The sequence below is a fragment of the Chrysochloris asiatica genome, unplaced genomic scaffold (assembly GCF_000296735.1).
Source record: "Chrysochloris asiatica unplaced genomic scaffold, ChrAsi1.0 scaffold00030, whole genome shotgun sequence".
NCBI lineage: Eukaryota > Metazoa > Chordata > Mammalia > Afrosoricida > Chrysochloridae > Chrysochloris > Chrysochloris asiatica.
Window position 1 is genome coordinate 11,349,049 of NW_006408548.1, and position 23,848 is coordinate 11,372,896.

A 23,848-nucleotide genomic window follows, 5' to 3' on the forward strand; every position below is an offset into this window, starting at 1 on the left:
ATCCTCCAGCAACAACTAGACCAGCTGTAATTTTTTCTTGTGTATATGTGTGTATAGACACATATGTACATATATGCTGCATAAGTGTCTATAATGTATATAAGAGCAAAAGTATTTTAAACCACAAGCTAACAAAAAATGATGAAGATTTGTTAAATGCATAAAATATTCATTAGGTGTGCTTTAAGGGAACAACAACACTATAGCATAGATACCTGCATCCATTTGCAGCATCATGCCCATATTTGAAGGGTAACTGGTAGAAGAGCAAACAGGAAAACAAGGACAAAGGATCCAAGAAATGACTTAAGTTCAATCAATTTAGTGTGTGTGGTACATTACATTATGAGTGACATGTAATATGCCCCTTTAAGGATAATGTCTTAGGCTGGATTTTCTAGAGAAGCAAATCCAGTGAAATTATAAATACACACACATTACTGCTGCCATCAAGGTTTGGTTCCAACTCAGAGCCACTCTGTATAGAGTTTCCGAGGAGTGGCTGGAGAGCTTGAATCAACACCTTGCAGTTCAAACTGACCTTGCAGTCCATCTCTGATGATTGGCAGTGTGTAGCCAATCAACTGAAAGGAGGTTTTCTTGGGGATGTGGCCTGCTCCTAATACATGGGAAAGACTGTCCCTGTCTCTTCTGCTGGGGATATGGGACTCGACAATTGTAAGCCTTCCTTGAGGCCTGGTGTGGCGCTGTGGGTTAATGCACCTGACTGCAAAGATGTTTGAACTGCAAGGGTGGTGGTTTAAGCTCACCAGCTGCTCCTTGGAAACTCTATACAGGGTCCCTATGGGTCAGAACTGACTCGACAGTACTTAACAACAACAATATTATATATATATATTGTTGTTGTTAAGTACTGTCGAGTTGGTTCCATGTCTTCAAACAGGTTCTGTTGTGGTGCTATGGGTTAATGCGCTACAGTGCAAAGTCAGTTGAACTGCAGGTTTGGTGGTTCAAACTCACCAGTTGGTCCTCGGAAACCCAATACAGGGTCACTATAGATTGGAACAGACTCAACAGTACTTAACAACAACAACAATCTACAAAAGGGATATCTGCATATAATGAATCCAAAATGGCTAAATCTGGCTAAAGGTTTCTTTGAAAGAATTGCCATGTTCAACGGGATTGCTGAAGCAGGGACTGGCTTCTCTTGCATCGTTTTAACTCTGTGGTAACCTCACTGTACTTACACCAGACTAGCTAACTCAGATTATGTCTAAAAGAAATCATTAATATTATAAATTCTGTCTAATGAAAGCATGTTAATTGGCCAAATCCACAGTGTTTTTCTGGAAAATACAAATATAATGGCTATTATCAAATGTTCACTTTCCGAATGTAACAAATCCATTATTTTTAATTCATTGGAGAAATGTATAATAGAATCCTGAGACATTATACCGTTTTAAGATTATTTTCTCTAATATACATAAAAAATCCTTAGCAGGAAATTGATGGGAAATAGCATTTATGTGCTTTGATCACAATAAAGGAACAGTCTATATATTTTCACACTTGTCCAACTCTCTTCAGGAATAATTGTGACTGGCCTGAAACCTCAAGCTGTTTGTAAGGCTTTTGTCACTTGTTTAGCAACAAGATTTGAATGAGGATCTTCTTTCATACCACATTACCATACATTTGTATGAAAGTGATGTTGCTAATGTTGTTAACTGATTCTGAAATGTTATTCTGAAACGAATCCAATTTAAATTGCTTCAATCTTCCAGTATTACTATGTTGAATATTAAAGTGTACATATCGTATTCTCTCTATAACTACCTGCATAACCACTAAAGGCTATGGAAAAATATTTCATTTACCAGCATATATCTTAAAAGAAAGCTATTAAATATCAATTGACAGTGAGAATAACAGACTATGGTACGATTATTAAAAGTTGTTTTAATACGTAAAGAAATATACTTAAAGACAGCAGCAACATTTTTCTTCATTAAAGTATCAAGAATATGAGACTGTGATACTTTAATGAAGTATGAGCAACAAGAGAAAAAGATAAATTCAACTTCACCAATATTAAAAACTTTTGTTCATCAAGGGATGTATCAGGAAAACAAAAAGACAACCCACTGATTGGGGAACAAATTATCTGGAAACTTAACATCTAATTAGGACTATTATTCAGAGTATATAAAGAACTCCTACAACTCAACAACAAATAGCCAAACAACCCAATTAAAAAACAGATGAATGACTTGAACAGGCACTTCACCAAAGAAAATCTACAAATGACAAATAAGCCTATGAAAAGATGTTCAATAGCATTAGTCTTTGCTGTTGTTGTTAAGTGCCATCATTTTCAACTCAGTCACCCTATATAGGGTTTCTAAGGAGCAGCTGTACATACTGGACCGCCAACCTTGCAGTTCGAACCGACCTTGCTGTCCAGTACATTAACCCACAGCACCACACCAGTGTTCCCATTAGTCTTTAGAGATATACAAATTGAAATGACAATGAGATACTAACTCACACCCACTAACATGGCAATGGAGTCCTGGTATGGTGTTATGGGTTAAAGTGCTGGACTGATTGGTCAGCATTTCAAGCTCACCAGCTGCTCCTTGGAAATCCTATACAGGGTTGCTATGAGTGGGAGTAATAGGTGTTGGCAAAGATGTGCAGAAATTGGAACCCTTATGCATTGCTGGAGGGAATGTAAAAATGGTACAGCTGCTTTGGAAAATACTTTGACAGCTCTTCCAAAAGCTAAACACATGATGAGTATATGACCCAACAGTATTCTTAATCCCAAGAATATACTGAAAAGATATGAAAGCAAAAACCAGATACTTGTACACCAATGTTCATTGCACTTCTATTCACAACAGTCAAAAGGGAGAAAACAATCTAAATGTGCATCACGGATAAATGAATAGATAGAATGTGGTATATACATATAATAAAATATAACACAGTAAGACAAATATGGAGTCCTGGTGTGGTGCTGCAGGATAATACCCTGGACCACGAGTGGACCACGAGGTTGGCAGTTCAAACTCAACAGCCGCTCCTTGGAAACCCTATATAGGGTCGCTATGAGTCGGAACCAACTTGATGGCATTTAACAACAACAAAAAGTAACAGAAATAAATGAAATCTTGATACATGCTATAAAATGGATGTAGCTTGAAGATATACTGAGTAAAAGTTAAGTTAATCACCATTCTATAGACAAAGTCATATATCAGAAATAATTCCAGACTGGGTAAGGAGCTAATTAGGACAAATTCACTTTAGTTGAGAAGAATATTTCAGGATTTTCCAGCAAACAAATGGGTCTGAAGCAATTACGTCAAAAGATACTGTTGACAGTAGTAACTTAATACAAATAATGAATGAAAAGAAGTGTTGGGTAAGTGCTGAGTAGTATGAATATTTAAGGGCCAAGGAGAGAAAGAAGAGACTGAAAAGATATGGAAGACTACATGACAAGAGAAGCCAAAAAAAAACACTGAGCGTTTAACCCTCAGTATATAACCAGGGTCTACTGGTTCCAATTTTATTTTTTCTGAATTGTTTCTTCCCCATTGACATAGATTTTCTGCCCATTAGATTTCCTATTTCATTTTTCAAGTTATCGCTGTCAACTTGGTCCCAATATAGGTAGATCCTAAATGAATGCAATACTTAAAGCATGCATTCTTTACTAAATACGCTAAATTATTGTTTGGTTTTAGGAAGACTACAGGGAATATTTTTGATTTAAGGTTTACAGATTATCTCAGGGCAGTAGTTTCTGGGGATTTTCTGACTTTCATGTCTCTGAAAAATCTGGATTCCATAAGAATTTGAAATTTTGTTTTGCATTTCATCTTTTTTTAAAATCAGAATTCTTCTACAGAACTTTTTATCAAAATGTTGAGTGACGGTATATAGGCACAATTTAGTTCTGGTCTTGTGGCCAACGAGAAATTGTTTTACGGAGTCAATTCGCCACCCATTCCATTTTTTCTTCCTATTCCTGGCTCTCTTTCTTCCTCCATTGCTCTTGGAAAACAGAGGCAGATTGTTGTTCCATGGGTGACTGCTTGCAAGCTTTTAACACCCTAGAAACTATGTAACGAGCTAGGAGGTAAAACAGAAGCACTAAGTTCAGTATGGGACTTCTGGTGTGGCTCTGTAGGATAAGCACCGGACTGTGAATCACAAGCTAGGTGGTTCAAACTTATCAGCTGGTCCTCAGAAACCCTATGCAGGGTTCTTATGAGTTGAAATCAACTCAACTGCTATTAATAACAGCAACAACAAATACAATATTAGGCCAATTAACTGGAATGTCTCATAAAACCATCAACTTAAACGTCCAGAACAAGGGACCTAATCTCATGAGCTGACTTTCTGCCTCAAATTTAATTATCTCAGCTACTTCAGAACCAAGCTGGTTCTGATTCATAGCAACCCTACACAGGGTTTCTGAGGAGCAGCTGGTAAGCTTGAACCGCCGTCCTTGCGGTGTAAACTGACCTTGCAGTCCAGTGCATTAGCCCACAGTGCCACCAGGACTTTGCAGCAGATCCCCTCAAAAGCAACTGTTTTTCATTGGACCTTACTTTCCAAACTGTATTAGTAAATCCAAGACTTGCCCCAGTTATGATTCAGTCCATAAAATCATCTTTATTAACTTCAGTCTACTTAAAAAACTGATAGAAATGTCATTTCTTCGAGTTAACTTATCCTCAAGTTTTTTTTGTTTTTTTTTAATATCTTAACTAGGACATGCATATGACTATATAAGACAAATACACAGAACTTGTCTGCAATCATCCACTGATCATAGAAACATGTTTATTCATGTTTCCTTCTAAATCCATGCATGTATGAACTGGAACTCTACTAGCAATACTTTTTGGCTTATCCTCATTTATTCTTAGAAGCCCTTCCCCCAAACAAAAAAATATACATACGTTAGATATAATAAAACTTGAATTCATTGGGTCATTGTCTAAAGCTAAGATACATTATAGAATCTTCATGACTTCATTTTTTCTGTTTCAAAACATTTTACTATTTTATTGTTCCAGGAATCATTTCATTATGGCTCATCAATTATTCTCAATTATGCTCAAAATGACTAAAGTAAGAAAAAAAAAAAAAATCCCATAGAAGGAGGAGGCTTCAGTGAAATGAAATAATCACTCATCAATTTTTTACTGCATTGACCAATGTATTGCATCATCTTTTATGAAGATACAAAGAAGTTTGGAGTCTTCAAAATTTTTTTAGTTTTTACTGAACACAAATGAGATTTGACATTTTCTCCTTTTCTATGTTAGGCAGAATAAAGGAGCTCAAATATGTCCAATCCCTAATCCTGGGAACCTGTGAACATATTAAATTTCAAAGTAAAGGCGAATTAAGGTTGCTGCTAAAGGAATTAACAATGGCTATCAGCTAACCTTCGAAAATACCAGCTGTTCTACGGGAGAAAGATGAGGCTTTCTGCTCTCATAAAGATTTAAAGCCTTATAAACCCTGTACAGGGTCGCAATGAGTCAGAATCGACTCCATGGCACATAACCACGACCACAATCAGCTAACCTTACAATGAGGGGGTTATCCTGGATTATCTGGGTGGGCCCAAATTAATCCCAAGGATCCCCAAACATCAAAACCAAAAGTCAAACCAAAGTGCCATGAGATCAATTCCAACTCTTGGCAGGTAACATGTACAGAACAGAGTAAGGGAAAGAGACAGGGATGACAGAAGTAGGGTCAGAAATATGTTATATTGCTAGTTTTGCAGATGGATGAAACAGGACACTAGTCAAGGAGTATACTCAGCCTCTAGAAGTTGTAAAGGAAAGGAAAGGAGTTTCTCTTAGAGCCTCCAGAAAGGAATACAGCCCTTGATTTTAATCCAGTGAGGTCCGTATCAGACTTGTGAACTACTGCATTGTTTTAAGTCACTAAAGCTCATGCAATCTGTTATAGTAATAATAGAATATGAATACACTGCATAGGAATGGACAGGAGAAGAAAACACTTTATAATTTTCAATATATCAAAATATGACTGCAGAGAAAACAATCTAGATCCTAATGATAATGGTAAAATTAATCATATGCTCATAATCAGACTATGTCTTTAGATGACAATATTCTAGATGAATTTCCTCAAAATCAGAAAATGGTGTATGAATAATGTATTTATTAATTAAACACACTCTTAAATGCTTGTAAGTCCACCACTTTGTGTTTTTATATGCCCCTATTTTTGATAGCCAAGGTCTAAGTTGCCTATCCCTATCAACCCTGTGTCCTGAGGGGATAGGCATGATCCCAGATATAAAGAATCCTTCCCTTTCGGCTGGAATTTTGAGCAACTACCTCCACAAGCCAGCTGCTCCTTGGAAACCCTATACAGGGTCACTATGGGTCAGATTGACTAGACGGCACTTAACAACAACAACACCTCCATAAGAAAAGGACCAGTTCATCAACTTGAAGCAATGTACGCTTACTTCTTGTATCAAACTTCTTAATTTTCCTCTGGTTGAGTTCTGATCAGTAAGCCATCCAAGCTTGGTCAAATGGGTATCATCTTCAAGTCTGGACGCTTTCTCATGCCTCCCCCAACTTCAGACCAGCATGATGTTTCATTCTCCATTCTAGCCCCCAGTGGTTAGGTCAGTGTCCATGGGTTCGGAGTTCACAAGTCTTCTTAACTTCAGACCAGACAGTTCCTCTTCTCTCTCTCTCGTCTCAAGGTCAATGGGAGTCTATGGAACATGGTCTAACTCAGCCCAGGTCTTCATTGCTGCATTTCCCCTACTTCCACTCAGAAGTAGAAGAACACAACTGCCAGCGAGCATACAAGACTGCTTCTGTGTTCCCTTTGAGGTTGTCTTGGAATGAGGCTTACCCTGATGTGCTGACTTTTCTTGACTTAATGGCTTTAAGACAAACAGCTTGCTTGATCTTATAATATCCACTCTGCTTTTTTTTTTTTTTTTCCCGCTGGCCTTTCATTCAAGAAGTGTCATCTGTTTCTCTAGTCACTCTGGATTGGTCTCCATGTCCTTTCAAGTGGGAATGTCCCACCTCAGAAGGTTCTGGGTGGGGCTCAGGACTCTACCTATAATCTACAAAAGCTTAACAAGAAGCCTGTTATCTATGGGCAAATTCTCCTTTTAGCTAATCCTGGTGTGGTGCTGTGGGTTAATGCGCCAGACTGCAAAGCCGTTTGAACTGCAAGATCAGAAGCTGCTCCTCGGAAACCCTATACAGGGTCACTATGGGTTGGAACCGACTCGACGGCACTTTAACAACAACAACATCAGTTATAGGCTGAAGAGGCGCTTACAAGCTTTCTGTTATCATATTTCCCAATATCCCTTTCTATTCCACTTATTTTACAGTAGTAGGCAGGGGAGACCAATACCCACAAGATGGCCTAGCATCTTAACATTATTTTCCCTCTTTTACCCATTCAGACTATGTCTCCATCCCTGTATCACAGAGCCTTGTTGTTCCAAGGTTGAGCACATATCTCTATTCACTTCTATCCCATTTAGCCCATGCATCCCTCCCTAAGTCTTCCCCAGTCTTCCTTGTTCATTCATTCCCTTCCCTCTTCTTGTGTACTACCCTCCCCCTCCTTGTCTATTGCCCTCCCCATCACCCAAGCTATTATGTGTCTATCCTGTAATCATTGAATTACTGTACCCTCCCATGGCAATAATCAAAGTATTATTCTTTTCCTATGGAAATCTTTTCTTAAGATTTTACAATAATGGTCTTATGCAATATTTATACTTTTGTGACAAATTTCACTCAGCATAATGTCCTCAACGTTCATCCATGTTATGAAGTATTTTGCAGCTTCATGGTTATTCTTCAAGGTAACATTGTGTGTACGTACCAAAGTTTGTTTATCTAGCTTTCCACTGATGGGCACTTAGGCTGTCTTCATCTTTTTGCTATTGTGAATAGTGCTGTGATGAACACTGTTGTGCATATATCTGTGTTCTGGCTCGCATTTCTTGTGGATATACACCAAGTAGAAGAATTGCTGGATCTTAAGGTAGGTGTGGTATGGTGCTGTGGGTTTAATGAGCTGGACTGCAAAGTTGGTTTGAATCAAGGTCGGCGGTTCAAATTCACCAGTTGCTCCTTGGAAAACCTATACAGGGTTGCTATGGGTTGGTACTGACTTGATGGCACTTAATAACAACAACAAAGATATTTCTACTTCCAACTTTTCGAGGAAGCGCCATACCTTTTCCCAAAGTGGTTGAACCATTTTACAGTTCGACCAGGGTCGCAGTCTCTCTACACCCTCACCAGCATTTGTTGTTATCTGCTTCTTTTTAAACTTCGCTGTTAATGCTTATATGAGATATCTAATTGTTGTTTTTATCTGCATCTCTCTAATGGCTAAGGAGTCCTGGTGTGGCACTGTGGGTTAATGTGCTGGACTGCAAAGTCAGTTTGAACTGAAAGGTTGGCAGTTGAAGCTCACCAGTCACTTCTTGGAAACCCTACACAGGGTCACTATGGGTCAGACCTGACTCTACAGCACTTAACAACAACAATATGATGACTGGAACTATGATTGCCTTGGTAGGGCCAGAACAAATGATTCTGTGGGCCTTATATGGCTCCCAGGGAGCTCTGGTAAGCATAGTGGTTACGAGATGGGATGCCAACCTCAAGGTCAGCAGTTCGAAACTACCAGCGGTTCCATGGGAGAAAGATGAGATGTTCTGCTCCTGTAAAGATTTACAGCCTTGGAAACCCTGTGCAGGGTCACTATGAGTTGGAACTGAATCCACGGTACTTAACAACAATATGGCTCCCAGGCTGGATGTTTCCTACCTGTGCTCTACAAAGTTTCCAATGAATGGCTAGGAATTTGAGGTACCAACCTTGCAGTTCGCAGTCTAGTGCTTATCCTATAGTGCCCCACCAGGACTCTATAGAGCCTTAAATAGGTTATGTCACATTTCCACAATCAAATATGCTGGTCTAGAGCCAGGTCTTTTTAATTTTAGAAAACTACTTCTTAACTATAATTGGAACCCACTTACTCCTTTCCATAATACACACACAGAATACTACACCCAATAAAATTTTCCAATAAATACAATTAAAGCCAGTTGTCTCACAAGTGAGACTCAGGAAAAGTTGGTAAGGCTCAGCACATCCTATCACTCTCATAGGAAAAAAGAAGCTGATCACGCTGCTCAGAGTTTTTCAAACCTATTTATATACTTCACACTTTGTTTTGTTCCCCAAAATAATGGAAGCAATTTAACAACTCCCTTTTAAAAATCAGTATCCCCAAATATTATAAATATTTTGCTTAAGCACAGCAGAATTTATCATCATATTCAAATATAAAAATAACTGTAGATCGGTCTCTCTTAAAATAGATAAAGATTCTCATCGTAGGAAATCATTTACAATGACGATTACTTGTATTTCTCATCCGGTCTGCTCTCAGCTGAGGCCAGAAATACTTTTATGTAAGTAAAAAATAAGCCTCTGATACCCTCAAAAGCCACATGACCAGCTTTCTTTTAATTTCACAGGGTCACAGCAACTGCCTAAGTGGAAATACTACACCATGAAGTACCATGCAGCCATAAAAAAAAAAAAAAAAAATAGTGCTAGCAGGTGATCATTTTTAAGACTGAAAGTGAAAATAACAAAAGTAGAGAAGAAATATAGTATGCGATCATTTCTGTTGAGAATATAGTGTTGTTAAGTGCGGCCAAGTCAGTTCCGACCCATAACTACTTGGTACAGTGGTTCCATAGAGCAGCTAGTAGATTGAACTACCAATAATGCACTTCAAACCAATTTTGCATTAATCCACAGCACCACACCAGAACTCCATTTATAATATATATACATAAATATGCATTAAGGAGTCCTGGCATGGTGCTGCAGGATAACTCACTGGACTACTGGACAACAAGGTCAGTTTGAACCACAAGATCAGAAGTTCAAACCCACCAGCACTCCTTGGAAACTATAGACAGGATGACTATGAGTTGGAACTGACTTGACAGCACTTATCAACAGCCACGTAAGTATAGATATATAGATAGACGCTTACATAAACACAAAACAATTGCGGAAGAATATGGAAGAAACTTAATTATGGTTGTTTCAGGGGAGGAAAACTGGGAGCCTGGGAAACAAGAATAGAAGAGACATGTTTTATACTATGTTTTGGTATGTGTATTAGGAGCCCTGATGACGCTTTAGTATAAAAACTGTACTGTGAACCACAAGGTTGGCAGTTCAAATCCACAAACCGCTTTGCAGGAGAAAGATGAGGTTTCCTGTTCCGGTAAAGATTTACAGCATCAGAAACCCTCTAGAGGGCCGCTGTGCGTCGGAACCAACTCCACGGCAAACCACCACAACCACCACCATGCTATAAAAGTGTTAACTACACAAAATGCTATATTTGTTTGAAAGAATGAATTAACTTGAGGGAGACAGGAAAGGAGAGTCCAGATAAGAGGAGGCTCGGGGCTTGATAAGCAGAGCAAAACAATCTTTTTATCTCTCTGTCTTAATTCTTTCTTTCCTTAGATCTTTCCCCCTGAAATCTACTTAGCCACAACTGTAAGATCTCACTAAGAATTCCTCATTCATCTTACTCTAGGGATGTTTCTACCTATATGGTTTTATTTTAGTAAATGCTAATCATCCTAAATAAATTTGAACATTTTCTTTTGTAAAATATACCGCTACATACATCTTACTAACTCCATTATACCAAGCAAAAACTACTAGCCCAGAGTAAAATGATACTATTAAAAGCCACACTATCTGCTTTCTTTTAATTTAACACCGTCACACCAACTGCCGAAATGGAAGAAATCCGACAATGATAGCATGTGCTACCTTGCTAATAAATAGGTCCAAATTCTTAGCTTTAAAGTTAAAAAAAAAAAGAGGACTAAAGGACATGTTATGCTAAATTTAATTAGACATTTAATAAGTGTAGTATCCCCAGTTAACGAGGCAAATCGATCCTTTCAATTCTGGCTGCAGTTTATTTAAAGATTTTACAATTTTACTACTTAAGAGCAAGTCCTATGGAGGTGCTATCTCACCATTTATATTTTCACAACACTTATGATATTGCTATCACACTCTTAAAATAAATGAAAAGCCCATGCCACATTTCAGACTGATATAATGCTACAGACTCTATTTTTATTTCTGGGAATAAACATTAAAATAATTTTGTATTGCTCACTTTATTCTTGCAGTGTCAAACTTTTTTTTTTTTTTTTTTTTAAGTAAAAACTAAGATTTTTTTTTTGCTCCCAGGTATATGAAAAGCAGAAGGTTTAGTCATCTGGCTTTAAAATTAAGCACTAGAAAAAACATCATTATAAAATTTTGACAACAACAGCATTTTATCATGCTTTTAATTTTCTATTAAATTGTGGTTTATTAGCTTGTTACTTTAAAGATTAGTCTGGTCATAGAACAACTTTAGTGGTGCATTTAATGAGGCAAGAAGGTAGAAGGATAAACATGAAAAGATTATTTTACATTGTAGTACATGAGCTATTTGATAATTCTAACATAGTACAAAAGGAAGCTTCTCTCTAGATTGATCATGGTTCAGTTAACATCACTGAATATCTAATACCTCCAACTCAATTAATTCTCACCTGATTAAGATCAGACTGATATTCAAACTAAATCATCTCTCCAGTCAAGTAGAAATCAATATTTCTGATTTTACTTTTAAATTACAATAGAAAATAAAATGTATGCATCTTCAATATGCCAAGGGTAGCTTTCTATTCTAGTCTACCATGGCATGGATAACACAGTTGATTAAAGAAATATTCTAATTTGAGCACCAATATGTAGTAGAGTCTGATTAATTTGAACACAGCCATGGAATAAAGTAATTAAATATATCTTACACAGGGGCAAGTAGAAAACTGACATAAAATAAACTTGATTTCTTTAAACAAACCTCACTATTTATCAGCTCAAGTAGTTAGAAATACAATTTTATTGAAGACTCATTACTCTAAGGAAAGAAGCTTGTTTCAGGCACACAAATTTATAAGTTGGGCAAAGAAAGAGCACTCTTTTTACCCCTACCCTAAAAAACACTTACATACTTAAAAGCAACCAAATCATATTTATACATTGTTTTCAGAGAAGCAGGGTATAATGACTCATTCTTAGTGAGCTATAAAAATAGTGAATCTAAAAATAATAACATGTTTGCATATTTGTGACTCTTACTACTAAGAGATGAGAAAACGGATTTTTCTCCTACTCCTTAACTCTTTCATTCCTCACCTCCCTTCAGATTTAAGAAGCAAGAAAAGAGTAAAGCCAATTTATTTGTTAGATTAACTGAACAGAAATTACTGCTGGCTGAGCTTGTTAGCAGATTCTATAATGCACATGAAAATAACACACACACAAGAAAACACTTTTTAAACACTATATTTAAGAAAGCAAAATGACAGCTAATTGAAAATAATACAATTTATAACAGAATACTTAGTGTGTACCAAACATTGTGTACTATGTTGTTATTGTTCAGTGCCGTCGAGTCTGTTCAGATTTATAGCGACCCTGTATAGGGTTTCCAAGGAGTGGCTTGTGAGTTTGAAATGCCAAACTTGCGGTTCAAACCAATATTGCTGTCCAATGCTTATCCCATACCATCATACCAGAACTCCTATCTTGTACTATATTACAGTACATAGTATAAACATATACCATACAATAATACTTTATAAACCAAGATATCGTTTATATAAAATCTCTAAATATTACATATGGAAAATATGATATACATATAATTTTCATATAACTATTTTGAAATCGCACTAATTAGGTTATTTATAAATAACCATGTTCTAAAGTCCTGGTGTGGTGCAGCTAAATAAACAATAATCACAAGGTCAGCGATTCAAACCCACCAGCCACTCCTCAGAAATCCAATACAGGGTTCCACTCAATGGCACTTTAATAGCAACCACAAATCTTCACAGACTTTACATATCTTAGATAAGCTTCTTCTGGATTTTAGATAGGATGTTTCATAGAAAAGAATACAAGGATTCAGGAATTATACAAATTAACCTGAAAACACAAATTTGCAAAATTTATATGCTACAAGAAACAGCTGTAAAACTTATGTATAAACTCTAAGTGAAACGGGTTCTGGTAGCGTGGTAGGTGTCACAAGTTGGGCTGCTAACCGCAAGCTCAGAATTTGAAACAATCATCGGTGTGGTGCTCTAGAAAAAGCACTTGACTGCAAGATCGATTTGAATTGCAGGGTTGGCAGTTCAAACCCACCAGTCACTCCTCAGAAACCCTGTACAGGGTTGCTATGAGTCAGAACTGACTCAACAGCACTTAATAATAACAGATTTACAGCCTCGGAAACATTATACAGGGTTGCTATAAGTTGGAACCTACTCCATAAACACATAACTATTACCAAACTATAAGTAAAATGAGGAAAATTAAAATATGCTATGATTTATCTACCCCAAAGACTTGTAGATCTGAGGTGGGGCTGCCTATGCAACTTGGAACTAGGTCATTTGCAAGAACACAAAAGAATATTCTTTACCTTCATAACAGACTCGGTTCCTGTTTTTCTTGAACTACACTTGCATCTGCTGTTTGGCTTTCTTTTATTTAAAACACAGTTTCAGAGAAATACTTCTCTAAATACACCCACACAGTACAAACACAACTGTAATGAAGTCATACATATATACACATGCCGATTTCTAGAGTCTGAATGTCTACATAATTGCTTGCCTTGCAATATTTGAAAGAGTGTCACCAGATCTGAGGATGCATATACTTTTTTAGACGCAGAACTTTTTTTTTAACGTGAAATCTCACCATTTTAAACAGATTGGCTGACATGAGTTTTCTAAAACACTGTGCAAATGAAAAACTGTCTGCCTAACGACGAAAAGCTGATGGTTTGTGTCATCAGCTTTAAAGGTGTTCTTGAGCACCGCAATTCTAATTATGAATATGTGGAAATGCTACATCATGTACTCTACAACCAGTAGGGAAGAGCTCTTCCTAATGATTCTAAATAACATCATAATCCTAGAGGCAGAGGAAGTAAACGGAGACTTTCCATGCTTCTATTCCACAGCCCTAGCTGTAATTACACAGGTATCATCCTCTTCTGTAAATCTGTGAGGCCGGCTCAGTCCTAGTAGATGTAATACATTTACGTACTATCAGGAATAATAATAGGCCCTTTACAGCTCTTTGAAGGCTACACTGAACACGGTATGTGTCAGTGGCTAAACCTCTCTAAATGAGTGAGATGGCACCATAAGATAAGCAATGAACTACTAACCACAAGGTCATCAGCTTGAGATCACCAGCCACTCCATGGGAGAAAGATGAGGTTTTCTGCTCCCACAAACACTTAAATCTTTGGAAATCCTAGACAGGGTAGCTATGAGGTGGAACCAACTAATGGCAATACCAAAAACAAACTTCTCTAAAGGAATCCTGGTGGTAAAGTGCTTAGTTCTCAGTTGCTAATCATAAGGAGTTCTGGTGTGGCGCTGTGGGTTAGTGTGCTGGAATGCAAAAACGATTTGAACTGCAGAGTCAGTGGGTCAAGCTCACCAACTGCTCCTTGGAAACCCTATACAGCGTCACTATGGGTTGGAACCGTCTTGACAGCACTTAATAGCAGCAGCAATTAAAAGATCAGCAGTTCAAACCCACCAGCTGTTCCATGGGAGAAAATCTCTCTAAATATAAGCTTTAGAAGTACTTGAGGTAAGAAGAATGCTCTATCTGAATGGTTTCCACTTTATAAAACCAGAAGGGCCCGCCACCCCATCCTCTCTTAAATTGTGAGATATCTATAAAGCTAAAAACCGGTTGGCATCCTGGGGTGGCACTGTAGGATAAGCACTGGACTGCAAGCCTCAAGGCTGGTAGTTCAAATCTACCAGCCGCTCCTCAGAAACCCTACAGAGGGTTGCTATGAGTACTAGAGTTGACTCTATGGCAATTAACAACATCAAAACACAGATTCCTATCTCAAGGTGTTTATTTTTTCAATTGTTAAGAAATTTCCAGTGGAGCTGTTGTTGTTGTTGTTAAGTGCTGTGAAGTCAGTTCCGATTCATGGTGACCCTGTGTAGTAGGGGTGGGAAGGTCAGGCCCATGAAATCATTTGACCTGGTCCTGCCAAGGACATAGCAGTTCTAACCATCCCATTAAGGGTGGGTTAATTTTTGGCCAAATACAGCAGGCTAATTTTTAAGTTGATAATTTTGTATGGCTTATGAATGATGTTATAAATTTAGGAAGACTAAAGGTTTCCCAACCCTGCTGTATAGGATTTCCAAGGAGCAGCTGATGAGTTTGAACTGCCAACCTTGCAGTTCAAACCGACCTTGCAATCTAATGGTTATCCTATAGTGCTACACCAAGACTCCAATCAAACAGTAAGCAAAAACAAATACATAAAATCAAACAATAAAAAATAAAACCACAATTGTGGGAAAAGTAAAAGAAGTACCACATGGCGTAAAAGATTGATTGCCCAATGATGGCATGTGCAATGGCCAAAATGAAGAGTCTGAGGTTGAAGCATTCATGTACTAGAAAGGCAGCACAAAATTCAAGCGACTTTCCTACATTTGGAAGAATGGAAATAAGAGTTCCAAGGGATATAAAACAATAAGCATTAAACTTTTTTTGAGGGAGGTGGGGGATACTAAACAGACTATTATACAGTCTATAATTCCAAATGATGACAAGAATAATTGTTTTAAATATTTCTAATAATTTCAATTGTTGGAATTAAAAAATGTTCATTAAACATTCACAAGCATAAAGTATGGTGGTAACACATAACAAGACTAAAACTCAGGGCTTAGCTTTAAGATGGTATGTACAAGGCACTGACTGCTAAATAAGAATTCTGCTTTTGTTCTGTAACTCATCATTAACTTTTACTAATAAACAATAAAACACAGCTCATCCCAGGATTTAGACATTTTCAATTGTAAGAAGACAAAGTGGTTGTCACAGAGCTTCATTTGTTAGATCCCACAAAGAATATTTTTAATTTAAAAACAGAATGTCAACAGGGTTGATTGAAATAAAGAGAAATAAATTAATGCTAAATAATTACTAAGGAAGTTTTGTTTATGGAAATGAATAATTCAGTGTTTTACAAAGCAAATTGAAACAGCAGCTGCTTTGCTGACATTAAGCTAAAAAGAGCTTTCTCAAAATGTACAAACTTTAAAACTAGCAAATCATCATTATTTTGTTATGTCAAGTAGAAAGAAGTTTATTTCCTAAGTCTTCTAGTTTTAATAAAAATACTTGTATAGTTACAATGGTAATAAACTAACCATTTAAAGACTCTCAGCATAAATACTCTCAGCATTACATTTTTCATAGGAGGTATCTGTCACATTCTTGTCAACTGCATATATCTGAATAATTCCTAGCCTGTTAAGTTTATAACAGCTGGGGATGGGGGAGAGGTAATTCAAGTTTCTAGCAATCTGTTCCCAGCCCTCTACTTGGTCCTAGACTGTATTCAGATCTCAGAAGTAATCCTGTGTCTACCTTTTAATTTTACTGAAGTTCCATTTATGTCTCCTAACTACTTGTTCCCTTATACCAGAACTCCTCCTCCTTAAAATAAATAAATAAATAAATAAAGCCAAACTTATATAACACACAAAAGAAATCATACATATTACACATTTTTATTTTGCTAAGTAATGTGTTACTATTTTTCATAAAGAGTTCTGGTGTGGTTCTATAGGATAATATGCATTGGACTTCTAATTGCAAAGTTGGTGATTCAAACCCACCAGCCACTACTTGGAGACCCTATACAGTGTTGTTATGAGTTGTAACCAACTCGAGGGCACGCCAACAACAGTAACAACATTCTGTACCTCAAGGTTGTCGGTTCAAACTCACCAGGCGTTCCTTGGAAACCCTACCTGTACAGGGTCTCTATGGTTTGAAACTGACTCAATGGCATTTAACAACAACAAACAGTAAAATAACAGGAAAGCCCAGTTGTATTCATATAGAATTTAAAAAACAATATTAGGAGTATCTATTGCCTATTGCTAACTGTAACCACAGCTGCAGCTCTTTTGATGGATCTTGAAAACGTAGTGGACTATAAAGAGCATCTGTCTTTAAAAATAAAACAGAGTAGAATAGGAAAGAGTGGATTAGCATATCATCTGAACAAACACAAAAATGCAAATATATATTAAAATTAGCTGGGTTTTAAAAAATGTTTCTTACTTTGAGCCAAGAGAAAAAGGGTTTGTAAGTCAGTGGTCTCGTGCATAATTTTTACCCCTAACAATAATAGAAAGCAACTCAAGATATTTTTACTCATTCTTCTGTTATATATTTGCGGGGCTTTTCTGTATGACAAGCCCCTTTCTAGGCAATGGGATATATGAATAGCAGAAACCAAGGAAGAGACTAATAATAAATAATATTATGTAGCATGTTAGGATGTGGTATGTTTTTTCCCACATGGTGAGCTGTGGGGAAAAAAAAACATGTCTTAAGAGGTAAGAGGAATTGTGGGAGCATTGGGTTACATTTTTAAGTAGGGTAGACTGTTCTAAGACTTCTGGGGAAAAACTTTAAAATAGTAAAGGTATCAATAACATCACTATAAACCTTATAATATTATTGCTATGTGTTGCTGAGCCCGTTTCTACTCATAGCAACCCTACAGGACAGAGTAGAAATGCATCATAGGGTTTCCAAGGCTCTAATCGTTACAGAAGCATATGGTCACATCTTTCTCCCAGAGTGTACCTGGTGGGTTCAAACCACCTACCTTTAGTTTAGCAGTCAAGCTCTTAAGTACCGCATCATCAGAGCTCCTTCCAGCTGATGACAGCTTAAGACAAATACTGAAGTTTCTGATTCTATACATGACACATCAAGAGCATTTTAAGGAAAACGAACGTGAAGAAAGAATAATTGTAGAAAATAATAAATTTCCAGAATTGGATTTTTGGAACAAATGCAGGTGGCCATTCCAGTAACTATTAAAGAAAAAGCCTAAATACTAATGCAAAAGTACTTATTATTCCTGTGGGAAACAGGGCCTAATTTTAATATGCAACTACAATTAAGGTATAGACAGATGATGCAAGAAATACTTGAAAAATGATTTAAAGTCTTAAAGCAAAATTGGGTACGGATTAGAATGATACAGCATTGGAGGTACTCACTTGACTATGTCAAGAAATTTGGAAAACAGCTAACTGTCCAACTGATGGGAAGAGATACATATTTGTACCCATTTCAAAGAAAAGTGACCTAACAGAATGTGGAAATCAATAAGCAATACTATTATTATCACATATAAGTAAATTTTTGCTGAAGATAACTCAAAAATGGTTACAGCAATACATCAACAGGGAGTGGCCAGAAATTTAAGTCAGATCCAGAAGAGGACATGGAACAAGGGATATCACTGCTGACATCAGATGGATCTTGGTGAACAGCAGAGAAGTGCTTGGTTGACTATGCAAAGGCAACTGAGTGGATCATAATGATAGATACCACTGCTAAGAATGGGTATTCCAGAATACTTAGTTGTGTTCATGTTCAAAGAGAAGGCTGTCAGCTCAGGTACATTTACAGTCTTGAAACCCTAAGGCTCTCTGCTCCCTACAGTAGTTATTGTCAGAATTGACTTGATGGCAGTGGATGGATTCTTAAATCAAAACTTAAATCACAAAGTACATTTTTGTTAAAAGTAGATTTCTTCTTGGATACTCATCTCCATCAAACTTAATATTTCCAGGCTCACTGGCAGGAAGAGTTTTGCTAATCACCTGAAATCAAATTCTTCAACATTATCAACAATCTTTTTCTTCTCTTCAATCACTAAGTTCTGGTAATATTTCCTTTGAAATGCTTCCCATTCTCACTGCCACCTTCCTAAAACAGGTTTGCAACTATGTGCAGCTTAATCCAATGAAAAAGTCCCCATTTCTCCAATGTCACTTGCTCCAATCAGCCAGAGCCCATAGCCAAACAGCCACAGTTTTTCTCTCTTACGTTGCCAACACATCCGTGAGAGTCAGTAGAGACTGACTTCAATTTGAAATAATACTGCATCTTACAGTTTGCTTGATATAACTTCCTAAGATATATTTTATCCCTAGTTCTTAATAGTTAAAAGATAACATAATTTTTGATGTACTATTGAGAAAAATCTGAACTGACTCTTTACCTCTTATACTAATAAAAATGAAGGGATCCTTAACATTAAACACAACTGCGCATAAATTAACCATGTATGTATAGGTCTCCTTAGTTGGAAATCACTAAAAGTATGATTGTTGTTGTTGTTGTTAAGTGCCGTTGAGTCGATTCTAACCCATACCAACCCTGCATAGGGTTTCCAAGGAGCAGCTGGTGAGCTTGAACCACTGACTTTGCAGTTCAAATGACTTGCAGTCTGACACAGAAGCCCATAGCGCCACACCAGAAGTATGAATAGGATGTTTTTATTGTTAAGTGCCGTCTAGTCAGTTCTGACTCAAAGTGACCCAGTATAGGGTTCCAAGGTTTGCTGCTGATGATATGGTTCTCTAATAGGACCACACCAGGATACATATATAATACAAAGTTAGGCCTGACTTGATATTCAAAACAATCTCAGTAACATGGAAATACGGGGCAAAATTTTTAAAAAAAAAGGATGAAATTTCTGAGAGCTAAATGCAATTTCCCATAATTTTTTTTTTTTTTTCATTTTCAAATTTTAGAATGACAGATGATGTGGTCCAATGTGGTCCAATGATATGAGGAAACATGGTAAAAACATAAAGCCAATCTTAATATTACTGTCCCAATTGCAGTTATAAGATCACAGCACAACTGTGTTCATCTGTGGGGACTGCATATTTTGATGTCTTTTAAACACTCAGTACATCCCTAAAGAAAGCGATCAGGAAAGTAAGAAGTGTGAAAACCATAATGTATATAAGCACCATATTACATATTATTCACATCTTAGAAATCTACCCAGGGAATGTTTCGTTGTTAAGTGCGACTGAATCAGTTCCAACTAATACTACCCAGTATGGGGTTTCCAAGAAGCGAATGCTGAGTTTGGACCGCCAACCTTGTGATTCAAACTGACTTTGCAGTCCTGCGCTTATCCTACAGCACCATACCAGAAGTCCAGAATAAAGTGGGAAAAATAGAAAATATTTTAATTTAGCCAGAGAAGAAGGATCATGAAAAGGAATAAGAACTTTGATTAGTAAAATAGCAATAAACCTCTGGAAGACCTTAAATGTAAGAGTTTAGACAATCTTTTAGGCAGTGAGAAATTATAAGAACTGAGCTATAAGCATCAAAAGCTATACCTAGCAGCAGTGTTTTGGGTAGAGTTGGGAAAGGAGAAGAAAAAGAAAAATTCTAGACAGGGGTCTTTAGGTTAAAGGATAATTCAGGTAAAGAGATATTGAGGAGGTTAGTTTTAAGTAAAACTTGCAGAAAATACTAGAAGCTCACAGACATTTTCTTCCCACAAAATTAATAAAATAACCAAAATCAATTTTTGTTTTTTAAGGCAAAAATTGGCCACCTGCAACAAATCAAGAAAAGTAGTATAATTTCATACTGTAACTTCAAAACAGTAGCAGCCTAGGGCAAAAACATTAATTCTGGAAAGGTTCAGCAGGCTAAGGCTGCTTACCTCAAATCCACTCCATAAAACTTAGTGGGGAAAGAAAAGGAGCTGAGAAATCCTGAGAATTCCCACTATAAGAGAGAAGCACATCATAAAAAGGTAGCCAATAACACTCTCAGAATAAAATTTTCTCCCCATATTCAAGGATGTTTCATTAGTGGCTGGAAAAAAATACCAAACATGCCATTTTAATGGGGAGTCCTGGTGTGGCGCTGTCCGATAAAACACTGCATTGACAGTTCAGTCTGAACCACAAGTCCAGCAGTTCAAACACACCAGCCGCTTCTTGGAAACCCTATACAGAGTCACTCTGAGTCAGAACCAACTAGACAGCACTTAATCCCACAAGAAAAGAAGAAACATTCCTAAAGGCTATTTAACAAAACTACCACTCTTCCCATCCCTCTGGGCTCCAAGAGGGTATATAGAACACATCAGCCCTAAATGGGGAAGAGAGCCTATTAGAAAAAGGTAGTAGGAGCTTTACAGAGAAGTCACCACAATTTTCCAGAGAAATAACAGGGAAACACTGTAAGCGTGCTCTAAGGAAAAGAAGAATCTTCTGAAATGTTACTTCTTATAAAAACTCAGTAAGAACTTCAGTTCAAGAAAATTAGACTTCAATGTAAGGTGATAAAATAGAATAAGATGAAACAGGAGACAACAAAATGAATTGAAGACCAAAACAAATTCCTAACAGTGCTGATACATATTAAAAATATTAAGGGGACAGAACAGACACACCTCAAATTTAAATGATAAATTTTGTTAAAATACTCAGGTTAATCATGGTGAATACAACAAAAAAGGAAAACCAACAAGCCAGAATAAAATGAAGGTGTACAAGGTAGTAACTCTGGTAGAAAGCGTCTAAAATGGTTCTCAATAATTCCAGCCTTCTGGTTATCTAATCTTTTGTGATACCTTCCCATTTGAGGGTAAAGTGAACTTAGTGACTTACTTCTAACCAAAGACTATGGCAACGTTCATGAAATGTCAGTCTAATGAACAGATAACTGAAGACTGTCTTACTAGCAAGTGCTCCATACTGCCTTCTCGGCTTGCATATTTTGATGACGCATACTACCATGTGGGAAAGGATCACATGGCAAAGAACTGAGGTGGCCACCCACCAGTCACCAATCAGAAAGGAAGGAAGTGGTTGTCAGTTCAACAATCCACAGAAAACTGAATGCTGCCAACAACCAATGAATGAGCTTGGAAGCAACTTCTTCCATAATTAGCCTTCTTAGCCTTCATATAAGACTGCAGATCCTAGGTGGATACGTTAATTACCTTAGCAGAGGGCCTAGCTAAGCCACAACTTTCTCTGGAATTGAGAAAGTTTTGGAGCAATTTGTCATGCAGGAGTTAACATCAAGTGTTAATCTCTGTTTCACAGTTCCACACATGTCTAGTACCTTTATGGGAGAAAACTCATAAAAGAAAAAAGGAAAAAATATTGTAAATGATGAGTTTTTGCAAACTGAAGAACTGTATCTACAACTCAAAACAATACATTATGTGCGCGAAAGAAATGATACAAAATAATCAAAACCCAAGATACATCCCAATTAACTTACCAAACACAAAAATAAAAGATTTGTACAGTATTCAAGGGGGGAAAAAAAAGAAAAAGAAAAACCATCACCTGTGGCGGTTTGGGGATGGGAGGAAAACTCAACCTGGCTTAGAATTCCCACAGCAACATTCAAAGTCACAATTTTAATGTTGTAGGTACAAAGTTGAGGGGGGAAAAACATGACCTGAGAATATTATACTAAACCTATATGAGGGGGTTTCAGAAAGTTTATAGGGGAAAAAATGCCATTATCATTTAATTCTATTTTTCCTATGAACTTTTTGAAATTCCTAGTCTATCATCCAGGTGCCATGGTTAAACCACAAACGGTCAGCATTTCCAATTTCTCAGCTACTCTACAGGAGAAAAATGAGGCAGTCTGCTTAAGTCAAGATTACATTCTTGGAAACCCTACTGCTGTTATTGTTAAGTGCCACTGAGTAGGTTCCAACTCATAGCAACCCTGTATAGAGTCTCTGAAGAGCAGCTGGGGAGCTTGAACCACTGACCTTGCAGTCCAGTACATTAACCCACAGCCCTACAACAGGACTCCCTATGGGATACTTGCATTCTTTCTTACAGGGTTGCTATGAATTGGAATTGACTCTATAGCAGTAGACTGGGTTTTTTTTTTTGTTTGTTTTTCTTAAAATGTTATTCATGTATATGGCAATAAGCAGTCACTCAAGGATTCTAAAATCCTTATTAAACCTTTATTATATAAATGATTTGGCAATGAAATCTATCCAATCCAGCAATGGATCAAAACAAACAAATAAGCAAAGGAAAGGATGTGCTAAGGACTGAATATCTGGTTTCAGAAGAGAATTCACAGTATTACAAATTTTGATGATGTAAAACTACAACTTACAAAAAACTGAAACCTAAAAGAGAGTATTGCTGTTAATGCTGTTGAGTTGGTTCTGACTCACAGTGACCCTGTAAAATTTTTCCATGCTTTAAATCTTTGCAGGAGCAGAAAATCTCATCTTTCTCATGCAGAGTAACTGGTGGGCTGTGGTTCATAGTTCAGTGCTTATCCTATAAAGCCACTACACTCCCAAAAGAGAGAGGAAGTATAATCATTCTTTCAGAGTAGGGACCTAACCAATGCTGCCCAAAATTAGAATATGGAGTTTTAAAGGAAACACAATGACTCAAACCTGCTGATAGCCTCAAAATATTTGTTATGATCTGAGGCAAATTTAGAAATTTCAATTCACAGCAACCCTGTATAGGATTTCTGAGAAGTGGTTGGTGGATGTGAACCATAGACCCTGTGGTTCAGAAACTCTATATAGGGTTACTCTGAGTCAGAACCGACTCAACAGCACTTGACTAAAACAAAAGCAATTGAAAATGGGAAGTCTCATACTGTTGGAAAAAATTCCTACATTGGAACTGTTGTTGTTGTTGTTAAGTGCCGTCGAGTCGGTTCCGACCCATAGCGACCCTGTACAGGGTTTCCGAGGGTGTAAATCCTTACGGGAGTAG

The 23,848-nt window shown here is 37.1% G+C and overlaps 1 protein-coding gene across 1 annotated transcript in view; it reads right to left on the reverse strand.

Annotated features, from left to right (window-relative positions):
- The window catches only part of CMC1 (C-x(9)-C motif containing 1), a 114,013-nt gene that overhangs the window by 9,073 nt on the left and 81,092 nt on the right, over positions 1-23,848 (reverse strand). The gene's annotated exons all lie outside the window — the stretch shown is intronic.